Source organism: Penaeus japonicus, unplaced genomic scaffold, assembly GCF_977035675.1.
Source record: "Penaeus japonicus unplaced genomic scaffold, GWHDUDI00000001_assembly GWHDUDI00000025, whole genome shotgun sequence".
NCBI classification, from domain to species: Eukaryota; Metazoa; Arthropoda; class Malacostraca; order Decapoda; family Penaeidae; genus Penaeus; species Penaeus japonicus.
Window position 1 is genome coordinate 24,454,989 of NW_028234427.1, and position 14,896 is coordinate 24,469,884.

Below are 14,896 nucleotides of genomic sequence, written 5' to 3' on the forward strand. Positions count from 1 at the left end.
ATATATATATATATATATATACATATATATATATATATATTATATATATATATATATATATATATATATATATATATATATATATATATATATATATATAATATATATTATATATATATATATATATATATATATATATATATATATATATATATTATATATATATATATATATAAATTATATATATATATATATTATATATATATATATATGTATATATATATATGTATATATATATATATATATATATATATATATATGTATGTATATATATATATATATATATATATATATATATATATATATATATATCTATATATTTTATATATATGTATATATATATATATATATATATATATATATATTATATATATATATATATATATATATATATATATAAATATTCCAGCAAAAACAAATATAGAGAAAAAAGGAGAGAGAAAAGAAATAAAACTACTAGGAATAGTCATAAAAATGATAAAAATCATATAAATTATTATTAAATAGTTATTTTCATAGTGAAATGGAATATATGAAAAATACAAAACAATTTAGAAATACAAATTGAAACCATGTAGATAATAGAAAGGATTATAGCTAAATGCGTTGATTATCTTTAATGAGAGATAAAAGCAATAGAGAGTAAAAAAGAAAAAGAAATTGAAAAAATACAACTGCTGAATACGATCATAAAAGACACAGATCAAAATGATGCAAATTAGAACCATTCTGATAATGAAAAGGATGATAGATAAATACGCTGAATATCGTTATTACAGAGGGACGCGGCATGAAAATTAAAAAGATAAGAAAAATATCAGATAAAGCCATTCTGATTGTAGGATTATAGCTAAAAAATATAGCTAAATGACCTGATTATCGTAATATAAGAGTAAATTGGAATTTAAAGAAAAAGGGGGGGAATACAAATACTAAGACCAATCATAAAAATACCAAAGATCATATAAATAACGATTATAACAATTCTGATCATGAGAAGAATTATAGCTATATTCGCTAATTATCGTTATAACAATAATCAGCGAATATAAGGAAAAGAGAAAGAGTTAAAGAAAGAAAGGAAATACAACTACTAAATACGATCAAAAAATACCAAAGATCATAAATATCAATATTAGAACCACTTTGGCATTGAAATCTATTACTGGTAAATGCGCTGATTATCGTTATATCAGAGCAGAAAGGAATGGAGAAAAACCGGGAAGCACAAACATATAACTACTAGATGCGATCATAAAGATACCAAAGATCACACACACACACACACACAAAAAAAAAAAAAAAAAAAAAAACATTTTGATAATGAAAAGGACTATAGCCAAATGTATTGATTATTTTTATCATATAGCAAAAAGGAAATGAGAAAAAAAGGGAAATGGAAAAACTACTAAGAATACAAATTAAAACCATGATAATGGTTAATAGAACATAAAGGAATGGAGAAAAAAAGGAAACATATAAATTAAGAACTTTAATGAAAATACAGATTATAAAAATACGAATTATAGCTAAACTGATAATGAAAAGTATTAAAGCTAAATGCGCTGATTATTCAAAGAGAAAAGGAAAATGAAAAAAAAAATACATCTACTAAATACGATCATAAAAAACATAAGATCATAAAAATACAAATTAAAACCATTCTCCTAATGAAAAGGATTATAGCTCAATCAGCTGATTATCGTTTTTAAGCAAAAAGTAATTGCGAGAAAAAAGGGAAAGACAAAATAATAGAAACACTATATACGATCATAGAAAAACTAATTAAAATAATTCTATTGGTAAAAAGGATAATAGCTAAATGCGCTTATTATCGTTATATCAGAGCAAAAAGAAATTGTAAGAAAACAGGAAAAGGAAAAAATACTAATACTTAGAACGATTCTAAAAATTGATAAGATCATATAGATATAGATAACAGCCATTAAAGCTAAAGACGCTGATCATTGTGATATTAAGAATTAAGAGAGAAAAAAGAAAAGAAAGAGATCATATATATCAAAACCATTCACATAATGAAAAAGATTGTTGCTAATGATGCTGATTATCGTTATATTAGAGCAAAAAGGAATTGAGAGAAAAGGGGGAAAGAAAAAAAATGAATTACTAAGAACGATCAGTAAAATATGAAAACTCGTAAAATGATAAAGTAGAACTATTCTAGTAATGAAAAGGATTATAATTAAATCCACTGATTATCGTTATATCTGACCAATAAGAATTTGAGAGAAAATGGGGAGAGAAAAAATACTAAACACAATCATAATAATATAAAAAATCATAAAAATACAATTAAAAACCACTCTGATGATAAATTCGACTATAGCTAAATACGCTGATTGTAGTTTCAATAGAGGAAAATGGAATTGAGAGAAAATACGGTGGAAAATTTACTACTACGAACTATCCCAAGAAATACTAAAGATCATAAAAAAAATAAACCATTCTGATAATGGAAAGATTTATAGCTAAATGAACTGACCATGGCTATATTAAAGATAAAGGGAATGAAGAGCAAAAAGGAAATATAGAAAAAAATACAGCTACTATGACCGATCCTAGAATACCAAAGATCATAAACAAACAAAAGCATAATAGCAAAATGAAAAGCATAATAGCTACATACGCCGACTATCGTTATACCAGAGAAAAAGGAAAATAGAGAAAAAAGGGGAAAAAAATACAACCACAAAATACGATCATAAAAATACAAATAATCACAAAGAATACAAATTGAAACTGATTATGAAAAGAATAATAGCTAAAAGCGTTTATTAGCATTATATTAGAGAAAAAAGGAATTCATCCCAAAAATTATCATTCTATCATCAAAATGCCTTATAGCTAAATGTGCTGATTATCGTTATATTAGGAGGGAAAGAAGAAAAATATACATCCACTAAATACGATCCTAAAAATACCAAAGATGATAGAATTACAAATTAGAGCTATTTTGATAATGAAAAGGACTATTGTTAATTGCGATGATTATCGTTATAATAGAGCAAAAAGGAATTGAAAGGATAAAGGGGAAAGAAAAAAAAAGTGATCCTATAAATACTAAAGATGATAAAAATACAAATTAGAACCATTTTCATATGAAAAGATTATCGTTATTTTAGAGGGAAAGAAAAAAAATGATGCAAATACTAAATAGGATCGTAAAAGTACCAAAGATAATAAAAACATGAATTAGAAGCATTCTGATACTGAAAAGAATAATAGCTAAATTTTATTTGAGCAAAAATGAATTGAGAGAACAAAGGTGAAAGAAAAAAATGAAATAAAACTAGTAAATACGAATCAATCTGTTAATGAAAAAAAAAATTATCTATCTATCTATCTATCTATCTATCTATCTATCTATCTATCTATCTATCTATCTATATATATATATATATATATATATATATATATATATATATATATATATATATATATATATATATATATATATATATATATATATATATATATAGATAGATAGATAGATAGATAGATAGATAGATAGATAGATAGATAGATAGATAGATAAATACGTTATCTTAAAGCAAAACCGTATTGAGAGAAAAAAGGGGAGTAAAAGAAATACAACTACTAAATACCATCATAAGAATGCCGAAAACAATAAAAATACAAATCAAAACCATTCAGATAACGAAAATTATAATTGCTTATAAAGCTGATTATAATTATATTAGAAATAAATATAATAATTTTGATCTAATATTAAGATAATCACCGCATTTTGCTTTAATCCTTTTTATTATCAGAATGGTTCTAATTTGTATCTTTTATCACCTTTGATATCTTAAGGATTGTTTTTAGTTTTCTCTTTCCCCGTTTTTCTCTCAGTTCCATTTTCCTCTTTTATAAGGATAATCAGCGCATTTAACTACAGTCCTTTTCATGATCAGAATGGTTCTAATTTGTTTGTTTTTTACTATCTTTAGTATTTTTATTTATTATTTAGTAGATGTATTTTATCTTTCCCCTTTTATCTCTCAATTCCTTTTTGCTTTAATGTAACGATGATCAATGCATTTCGCTATAATCCTTTTCATTATCAGAATGGTTCTAATTTTGATTTTTATCATTTGTATTTTTAGGGTCGTATTTAGTAGTTGTATTTTTTATCATCTTTCTTATTTTTAGGATCGTATTAAGTATTTATCTTTAATCTTTTTCATTATCATAATGGTTCTAATTCATATTATCATCATCTGTTGCATTTACAGGGTTGTTTTTTTTTTTTTTTCTTTCCCCTTTTTTCTCTCATTTCTTTTTTTGTTCTAATATAACGATAATCAACTCATTCAATTGTCGTCTTTTTCAATATCAGAATAGTTCTGATATGCATATCTATCATATTTATCATCTTTCCCTCAATTCATTTTTGCTCTAATATCACGATAATCAGCAAATTATAGCCCTTTTTATTATAAGGATGATTCTAATTCTTTTTTTTTTATTATCTTTGATATTTTTAGTATTGCCTTTAGTAGTTGTAACTAATCTTTTCACTTTTTCTCTCAATTGCGCTAACTCTAATATAATGAAAATCAGTGCATTTAACTATTATTCTTTCCATCATCAGAATGATTTTTTTTTTCATCTTCTTTTGTATTTTTCGGATCGTTATTTTTTCCCCTTTTTTCTCTATATTCCTTTTTGTTCTAATATAACGATAATAACTTTTCATTATCAGAATAGAACTAATTTTTATCTTTATCATCTTTTGTATTTTTACGATCGTATTTAGTAATTGCATTTTTGTTTTCTTTCCCCTATTATCTCTCAATGCCCTTTTGCTCTACTATAGCATTTAGCTATAATCTTGTTCATTATCAGACGGGTTCTAATTTGGATTTTTTCATATTTCATATTTGGTATTTTTAGGATCGTTATTTTTCCTTTCCCCTTTTTCTCGAAATTCCCTTTTGCTCTGATATAACGATAATCAGCATATCTAACTATAGTATTTTTCATTACAAAAATAGTTAGTTGTATTCTTTTTTTTTCTCCTTTCCTCGCTCAATTTCTTTTTGCTCTCACATAATTTTGCTTACATTTAACTATAGTCCTTTTCATTATCAGAATGGTTCTCATTTGTATTTTTAGGATCGTATTTAGTAGTTGATTTTTTCTTTCCCCTTATTTCTCTCAATTCATTTTTACTCTAATAGAAAGATAATCAGCGCATTTAACTATAATCCTTTTCATTATAAGAATTGTTCTAATTTGTATTTTTATCAATTTGGTACCAGTAGCTCGTTGTTTTTATTTTTTTCTTTCCCTCTTTTTTCTCTCAATTGTAATACAACGATAATCAGCTTATAATCTTTTTCATGATCAGAATATTTATAATGTGTATTTTTATCTTTGGAATTTCTAGGATCCTATTTAGTATTTGCATTTTTCCCCCTTTTCAACTCTCTTTTGTTCTAAGATATCGAATATCAGCGCATTTAACAATAGTCCTTTTCATTATCAGAATAGTTCTAGCTTGCATTGTTATCATCTATGATATTTATAGGATTATATTTAGTAGTTGCATTTTTTTTCTCTCAACTCTTTTTTGTTCTTATATTACGATAATCAGCGCATTTAACCATAGTTGTTTTCATTATCAGAATCGTTTTAAATTGTATTTTTATCATCTTTATGTTTAGGATCGTATTAAGTAGTTGCATTTTTATCCCCTTTTTCTGTCAGTTCCTTTTGCTCTAATATAACGATTATCATCGCATTTAATTACAATCCTCTTCATTATCAGAATGGTTGTAATTTGTATTTTCATTATCTTTGTTAATCAGCGCATTTAACTATAGTCCTTTTCATTATCAAAATGGTTCTAATTTATATTTTTATAATTTTTTGTATTTTTAGGATCGTTGTTTGTTTTTTTTATCTCCCCTTTTTTTCTAATATAACGGTAATCAGTACATTTAACTATAATTATCAGAATAGTTGTAATTTGTATTTTTTCCTATTTGGTATTTTTAGGATTATATTTATTAGTTTCATTTTTCTTTCTTTCACTTTTTTGTTTTAATTTGCTTTTGCTGCTATTATAACGATAATCAGCGTATTCAGTTATAATCCTTTTGATTATCAAAATGGTATTAATTTGTATTTTTATCATCATTGGTATTATTAGGATCGTTTTTTTTTTCTCTCTTTCTCCTTTTTCTGTCAATTCCCTTTTGCTATAATATAACTATAATCATGTCATTTAACTATAGTCTTTTTTATTGTCAGAATAATTCTCAATTTATACAATCTAGGATTGTATAAATTAATTGCATTTTTTTCTTTCCCCTTTTCTCTCAATTCCTTTTTGCTCTAATATAACGATAATCAGTGTATTTAGGTATATTCCTTTTCATTAACAGAATAGTTCTAATTTGTATTTTTATATTAGATCCTTTTTGATCTAATATAACGATAAACAGCGCATTTGTCTATAGTTCTTTTAATTATCAGAATAGTTCTAATTCGTATCTTTATCATCTTTGGTATTTTTAGGATCGTGATTAATAGTTTATATTTTTTCCCCTTTTTTCTTATATAACGATATTCAGAGCTTTTATCTATTGTCCTCTTCATTACCAGAATGATTCTAATTTATATCTTTATCATCTGTATTTTTAGGATCGTATTTACTTGTAATTTTTTTCTTTCCCCTCTCAATTCTCTTTTGCTCGAATATAACGAAAATTTCCATATTTGTCCACAATTCTTCTCATTATCAGAAGGTTCTAATTTGTATATTTATCATCTTTGTTTTTTTAGGATTGTTTTATCTTATTTCCTCTCCTCTCTCTCAATTATTGTTATATTAGAGAGACAAAAATCTAATATAACGATAATCAGCGATTTATGAGGATAGATTTGATTTGTATTTTTATGATCATTAGTATTTTTAGGATCGTATTTAGTAGATGCATGTTTTTCCTTTTTTCTGAATATTTTTTTGCTCTATTATAATGATAATTAGCGCATTTAACTATAATCCTTTTCATTATAATAATAGTTCTAATTTGTATTTTTATCATCTTTAGAATTCTTTCTATCGTATTTAGTAGTTGCATTTTTTTCCCCTTTCTTATCTCAATGCTTTTTTTCTCTAATAAAACGATAATCAGCGCATTTAACTATAGTCCTTTTAATTATCAGAATAGTTCTAATTTGTAGTTTTATTATCTTCGATATTTCTAGGATCGTATTTAGTAGTTGTATTTTCTTTTCTCCCCCCCCTTTTATCTTGATTCCTTTTTTCTGTAATTTAATGATAATCAGCGTATTTAGTTATAATCCTTTTCATTTCAAAATGATTTTAATATGTATTTCTATCATATTTGGCATTTGTAGTTTTTTTTTCTTTCTTTCTTTCCAGTTTTTCTGTAATATAACCATAATCAGCGCTTTTTTACTATAGTCCTTTTCATTATCAGAATATTTCTGATTTGGTAGTTTGAGGATTGTATTTAGTAGTTGCATTTTTGTTTTTCTTTCCCCTTTTTTCTCATTTCCTTTTCCCCTAATATAACGATAATCAGAGCATTTAATTTTCATCATCTCTGGTATTTGTAGGATCCTATTTAGTAGTTGTATTTTTTTTTCTATCCACTTTTTTCTCTGAAATCCTTTTCTGCTGTAATAGGACGATAATCAGCGTATTTAGCTATAATCCCTTTTCTTAGCAGAATGGTTCTAATATGTATTTTTGTCATTTTTGGCATTTTTAAGATCGTATTTAGTAGTTGCTGAGGTGTGGGAACGTCCGATTTCTGTAGGGAATATAAATAGTACCATTGAATACTAAATAGATGTCCTACCTGCAGATGTGCGGAAAGACAGTGCAATGGGTCAGTGCGAGATGAGTTTGATATGGAGATGTGTAATGATTATATGCATAGAATTAGCCCGCTTGGCACGTCACACTACCTTTGCTGCCACCACCCAGTTTTTTTACGTCTGTGAACGTTATATGTATGTGTGCAAGAGAGTGTGAGGGAAAGACAGGAGTGTGGGCGTGGATGTATATGTGTATATTATGCGTGTATGAAAGTGGTTTGCTAGTGTGCGAATCGAGGGGGCGTGGTGGGTGTATGAGATGTATGAACGTATAAACGAATAAGTAACGAACGAGTAAGTGAGTAAATGAATGAGAGACTGAGTGATTAAACCGACTCGATGTGTGCTAATTATTCATATATGTGCGAGCCTTCAGAGTAATTAACACGTATCTGGAGACTTCAACCATAGGTAAATAATAATCCAAGAACCCGTCATCTGAGACGACTTCAACTCTTGGGTAACTAGTGATCCCAATCTTTAAAAGCGATGAGACCAGCTTCCAGGTAAGTACATAAATTTCTTCTGTGACCAAGTTTCTTAATAAATGATAAAAGTTTAGCTCAGGAGTATATCCATTACTCATTCACATACGCTGGTGCAATCAATTTCACTTGATAATTATTTTAACGTAAACTCAAGCATTTTCAGGGTAGAATAGCATTAGAATAATGTTATGTTAATATCTTTCCTCTTTTTCAGATACAGTATTCAAGTTAATCTTTCTGTTCGGTAAGAATAATTGAATAATTCTCTTCAGATTGAAAGCTGAAATCCTCGTTTCAGATACAGTATTCAAATTAATATGAGAGGAAGATGGTAGAATGCAGTAACGCAGGTAAAATTTGTATATCAAATTAATATTTTTCTCCAGTTTTAAGGTAAAGTATTTCGTCACATCCTTCCGACAAAGTATCCACGAAGGAAGATGAATTAAAATGATTTTAAATGAACATATAAGCTTTAAAATAATAATTCTTCACTCGGTATTTAAAATATGTGATTCAGAAACACTTCACAGGTAATTCCGTTTATTATGTGCAGAAATACCGTAATGATTCAATAAAAGAACAATTGACATATGTAAGTAAAAATTAATGAACTTGATAGATGTTGGCCTTTGCTCCACAAACGTTCATTCTTAGACACCACTGAAGATGTGACATATATTTATACATATATAAACATCCGATGGTTTACGAGCAGTAGCAAAATGGATCTTAATCCCCCTCCCCCCCAAAAAAAAAAAAAAAAAAAATAGCGAAACGGATCAACATAGAAATCAGGGTTGATGTCGCCCCAATAAATTAATCTAAAATGGATGTGGAGGCGTAAATACAGTTATAATACTAGACAATTTCCTAAATAATGAATATAGAGTAACTTAATAATTATACTAAAATAACTGTGTATAGGGTCAAACTAACTATTAGCTCGACTACTATAAATGAAATATGGCGAATAACACAATCACATAGATGACACCACAATATATAGTTTTCTACAGTAAAAAGTAAAAAGAAGGCACTTTGTCTTTGTTATACCTGGTGTTAATTTTGATGCAATAATCACCGCGCTCTCGACCTAAATCTCACAGCTGTACACGACCAATAACTTATCTGATTGCTAGACGAAATAGGAAGAATCAGCCACGGTACTCGAAAAGCGAGAACAGAGCTCTCTGAAAAGATAAGTGTTGAACAAAGGCTGGAAGCGCCCACGTGGCTGCTCTTATATACAGAGCTTTCCAGTTATCTTAAAATACTACGTAAAAGTAGATAAACACGTAAAATGACTAGAAATAGAATACTATTCTTAAAATGGAATCAGTGAAAAATAAAAATGACTCTTCAAACACCGAAGGAAAATAATAAACGTAAATAAACATAAACCCAAATGTAAACAAAATAATGTCGGGAATAAAATATGCTGAAAAGGCGTAAAAGCTCTTAAAGATGAAAAAAAAGTAAAAATGCAAAACTGATTAAATGTCTAAAAAATATGCTGCTTAGAAAACTACCTCCCGACCTTCTCTATCCAATAAAAGCTCGCATGTTCTGTGTACAAGCGATTACGTATTGCAGTGTGACAACGCGATTTACGCCGCAGGAGAGCAGATGGAAGCGCAGCGAAATGATTCAGGTGACATCTGGCAACTGCAACTAATGTTTATATTCATCTTTTCAGGCCAGGGGATGCTGAAATGGCCTGATATCGTTCCAGGTTGATGGGCATCCACTTTTCATGCTGCTACGTCGACCCGGAAGCAGCGAGATGATGAAGCGGCACCAGAGTCGTATCTGACGTCACTCGATGTCGCTAAGGCAATTGCCAGGGATCACTGGTGCTTGCAATATTGCTTCCTCGCCCAAGATAGGTGCCTATAACGTCATTGCATTTCATTTCGGTCTTGATTGAGGGAGAACATACCTTTACGTAACGTAATCGAGGACGACTGCGTTTGGACGGTGCCAAACCGGGACATACTTTAATATATCATAACGATAATCATTACATTTAACTAAAGTCCTTTTCATTACCAGAATAGTTCTAATTTGTATCTTTCTCGTATTTGTTATTTTTGGATCGTATCTAATAGTTCCATTTTTTCCCCTTTTTTTCTCTCAATTCCTTTTTGCTCTAATATAACGATATTATAACGTTATTTAACTATAATCCTTTTTATTATCGGAATACTTCTATTTCGTATTTTTATCTTCTATGGGATTTTTAGGATCGTATTTAGGAGTTATATTTTTATTTTTCCCCCTTTTTATATATCATTATTATATATCATTATCATTAACGATATATTTATTAGAATTATCATTATTTTTATCATTAATAACATAATTATTAAAATCATAATAATTTCAATTATACTAATCAGAGTATTAATTTAAAACGTTCTCCACTATCTTGTCTAGATTATTATAACTTTTCAATTCCTTCCCCTTTTATCTTGTGATGATATAGATTCTTCTTATTATTGTCATTGTTATTGTTATTATTATCATTATCATTTCGGTATCGGTATCATCATAATCATTGTTATTAGTATCATCATTATCATTATTATCATTAATATAATTATCATCATCATTGTTATTATTAAGATTATTATTATCGTCTTTACTTTTGTTATACTTAACATGAACGTTATATTTAATAATATTATTAATATTATCATCATTTGTCATTTGTTAGTATTCTCATAATTCTTAACCTAATTACAATTACAGTAATTCAAACATTTTTTTTTTTAATTATCTCCGTGATAAAACAAAACATGACTGAAAGCAAGTGTTAGTCTTGATTTTGTAATTTTTCCGCTTTTTCACTTTTTTTTTTCTTTTTAATGCTACCATAATAGTATTCTATCAGTATTGTTATTATTAGTAGTATTGTCATTATTGTTATTGATATCTTATTACCATTAGTATTTTTATCATTACTTTTATCATCATTATCGTCATTAATGTTATTATTATCATCAATATAGTTATAGTTATTTGAATTATTATAATTTTCGCATTATAATTTTTGTCAGAATTGTCACTATTTTCATCACTAATAACGTAATTCTTATAATCATAATAACTAAGTAAGATATCTATTTGAAGGGTGTTTGTCTTGATTTTTTTCCTGTATATGTTATTTTGATTATTTTTGTTTGTTTTGTTATTATCTTATTATTATCATCATTGTTATCATTAGTATTTTCATCATCATTATCATTATTATAGTAATTGTTATTATTATTATTGTTGTTGTTGTTTTTGTTGTTGTTTTCATCATCATTCAGCTTTTTTCACTTTCTTTGATGTAATATTTTTTCTAGAATCATTATTGATATCATTATTGTCATTATTATTACCATTATTCTAATGATAATAATGATAATAAAGTTAATGAATGATAATAAAAACAATATCAATAATGATAATGATACGCATAACATTAGTGATAATAACAGTGATAGTGATGGTGACAACAATAAGAATGATAAAAATAACAATCATCATAATAGTTAAGTTCAAAATATACAGATAATAAAATTAATAATTCTGATAGTAGTCATTTTTTTCATTATTATAATTATAGTTTCATAATTACCAATATCATCATTATAATTATTATCATCAGATATATCACTATTATTATGATTATCATTATTTTTTCTTCGAATGTTTGTAATTTCTTATTTTTTTATTATTGCTATTCTTATCATTATCATTATTGTCATTTCTCTTGTTATTATTGTTATCATTATGATCATACTGATTTTATTGCTGTCATTATTATTGCTATTTCGATTATCATTATTTTCATCACATAATTATTGTTATCATTATTATAATCGTTATCATTATCATTATTGCTATTGTTATCATAGTAAGTATCATCATCATTAATACCATTGATAATACTATTGTTATCATAAATGCTATTGTTACAACAATAGCCATTATTATTTTCATTACTATTCCGGAATTATAATTATTTCGTTTTTTTTTTTTTTTTAGGTTTATAAATTTTCCTTTAATCATGATGATTATTATCTGTATTATTATTTCCATAATTTTCATTATTATTAGGTTCAATAGAATTATCATTATAATTGCTATCATTATTACCAAGATTATTATTATGATTATTGAATTTTTTAGTATTATACTTACCAATATTATTATCATTCTCTTTCGGGGTTTGTAAAATTTCTTCTTTTCTTTTTTACTGTTATTCTTGTTATAATTATCATCGATATCATTATCTTTATTTTTATAATCATTAATTTTATTGTTGATATTATCAGTATTGCCTTTGCTATTATTGTTACTATTACTATTATTATCGTTATCATTACTACTATTATCATTATCATAAGATTTAACGTCACTTTTATCACTACTATAATCATCAATATTATTATTATATTCATCTTTAGCATTATTATTGATATGATTATTCTAAATATCCTCGTTATTACTGTTATAGTAATCATTATTGTTACTATAGTAATTATTATTGTTATTACAGTAGTTATCATTGTCATAGCATTATTGCCATGATAACAGTTACCGTGATTTTTCTTTTTTATTATTCCGGAATTATAATTCTTTCTAAAGTGAGGGCTCGCCTCAGAGCATACAAGCCCCACGTAGCATCTGTTACGACAATCTGGCTTATCCTTTTCCTTTCTAAAGTTGAAAACTGCGGTTTTTGTTTTGTTTTGTTTGTAACTTTTCTATTATTTTATTAGCATTCTTAATATAATTATTATCTTCATTGTCATCATTATTATTGTAGTTAATAATATTATGATTACTATCATTATCATTATTATTATTGTCATTATCATCATTTATGTTATCATCATTATTATTATCATTGTTGAGGTGTCATCTTCTATGCGTATATTAAGAAAATTTGGTTTCCCAATGTAAAGATAATTGGTGTGGGGATCAGAGAAACAGTTGCTATGCACATGCGTGTATTCCGGGAGAAGTCGGTAGAGAGAAGAGGTTGTAGATATTGCCGTAAGATGGCGCATATAAAAGAAAACGTTCATTTTGTGGAGTAACTAAATGAAACATGAGGTATTATTTTGAGGTATACACAGTAGATTTAAAATTATAAGCATCCCCATCCTATCATAATCTTTAATTGTTCTAACAATCATAATTATCTTTTTTTATATTTTTTTCAAGGTTTGTAAAATTTCTTCCTATCTTTCTTCTCCCTCTTACTCCTCTTACTATCATAGGTATTATGATAATTATCATTATTATTGCCATTATCTTTATTATTGTTATCATTATCGTTATTTTGTTATTATCGTTATGATTGGCACCATTAATATTATCACTGCTATCATTAGTATTGTCATTATTATGATCATTATTATTATCATAGTAATTATTATCATTATTTTTATGATTATTTCTACTATTATTATCATTATTGTTATTGTTATTATTATAATTATCATCAATATTATTATTATTGTTTATGTTATTATTATCACTATTGTTACTATTATCATTATTACTATTGTTATTATAGTTATCATTATTTTCATTGTTGTGGGAAAAATATGTTTTTTGTTTCGAGGTTTGTAACATTACCTATTATTATGATTATTACTATTACTATATTACTATTACTATTATTTTTTGCATTCATGATAGTAATTATAACGTAAAGAAAATAATGTTAATGATAATAAAAAGATTATAGCCACAATAACAAGGGTAATGATAGTAATAACAACAACAATAACAATAATGATTATAGTAACAATAGTGGTAATGATGATAGTAATGATAACTATAACATTCAAAATGATAACAACAATAATAGTGATAATGATAATGATGATAATGATAATAAAAATTATAGAGATAATAGTAGTGAGAATAGTGATAATGATAATACTAATAATGAGAATGATGATAATAATGATGATGATGATAGTTTTAACAATAATTATAGTAGATAATGATAATCATACTATTGCTAATACAATAAATAATAATTATAATAATCTTGATGATTTAGATAAAGAAGGTCATTAAAAAATAACAAAGATACAATAATGATAATAAAATGATAACAATATATATATTTTGAAGAATTAGATAATGCTGAAAATAACAATGAACACTAAAAACGGAATAAATTCGCCTAATAATATTGTTAAATTTAGAAATGAAAAAGTTTAGTTAAGTCCCCCCAAACGGCGGGTCCGTTTTCTTTTACATACGTAATGTCTCCCATGTTCCACCAATATTTGATGTTTTTTATTTTACGCTTATTTACTACAAGAAAGACATGTTTAGTTTATGTTACACCATTTATCAGGTGTATGTATTTCCATTATGAAGACTATATATTTTAACTGCATTGAAACAGAAGTGTTAATCATTTTATATCAATATAATTTTCTGAATAAATTAGCAGACGCACAACAACACCACGTGTTTCAATGGCCACCCCAAAGAACATCTGTATT

At 26.2% G+C, this 14,896-nt stretch overlaps 1 protein-coding gene across 1 annotated transcript in view; it reads right to left on the bottom strand.

Annotated features, from left to right (window-relative positions):
- The window catches only part of LOC122244785 (calsenilin-like), a 65,660-nt gene that overhangs the window by 15,421 nt on the left and 35,343 nt on the right, over positions 1–14,896 (bottom strand). The window lies entirely within an intron of this gene.